Below are 667 nucleotides of genomic sequence, written 5' to 3' on the forward strand. Positions count from 1 at the left end.
GTATAACATAGCAGTGAGAAACTGGTGTTGGTCTAATTAACTTAGTGGAGAAAGCACAGAAAGTTCTGTTTGTGTAAAATCATTTCGGAAACGGGATTTGGCTATTCGTTCTCAAAATGTAGCAGTTTATATGTAGCAGTGGATGACCGTGAATGTATTGATTCCTTCCAAACCAATTTAAGAAAGCAACAGAACAAAACAAGACAAACGGAAGCTTATCAGTGTCGTGAGGTGAGCAGCTGTAGTCTGATTAGACATGCTTTATGACGAGTCTGACAGATTTAAAAAAAAAAAGAAAAAAAAATGAGGACAAAATCATTCCAGTTTTTCTCTGCCTTCACCTGTCATCTTATGAAAGTTGCATCGCAGTTTTTCTTCCTGCTTGAGTCTTTCTGCCATGGGTGGACTTCTCTCGCGAGCCATTTCACCTGTGTTCTGTGGATAAACCACCATCAAGCTGACCAGCGACTCCACAAAAAGTGTGAAAGAAGGGACGTTTTTCAGGAATCTGAATTCCCTAAATGACACAGTTACTGACACAGCAAAAGAGCTCTTGATAGAAATCAGACAGGGTAGAGCACATTAACCCAAACAAACAAGCTAGTATATGTGGATGTATGTTAGCTACTTTATAAACCCTTACCGTCTGGCATAGAAACTTCACCAT

The sequence above is a fragment of the Clupea harengus genome, chromosome 24 (genome assembly GCF_900700415.2).
Source record: "Clupea harengus chromosome 24, Ch_v2.0.2, whole genome shotgun sequence".
NCBI lineage: Eukaryota > Metazoa > Chordata > Actinopteri > Clupeiformes > Clupeidae > Clupea > Clupea harengus.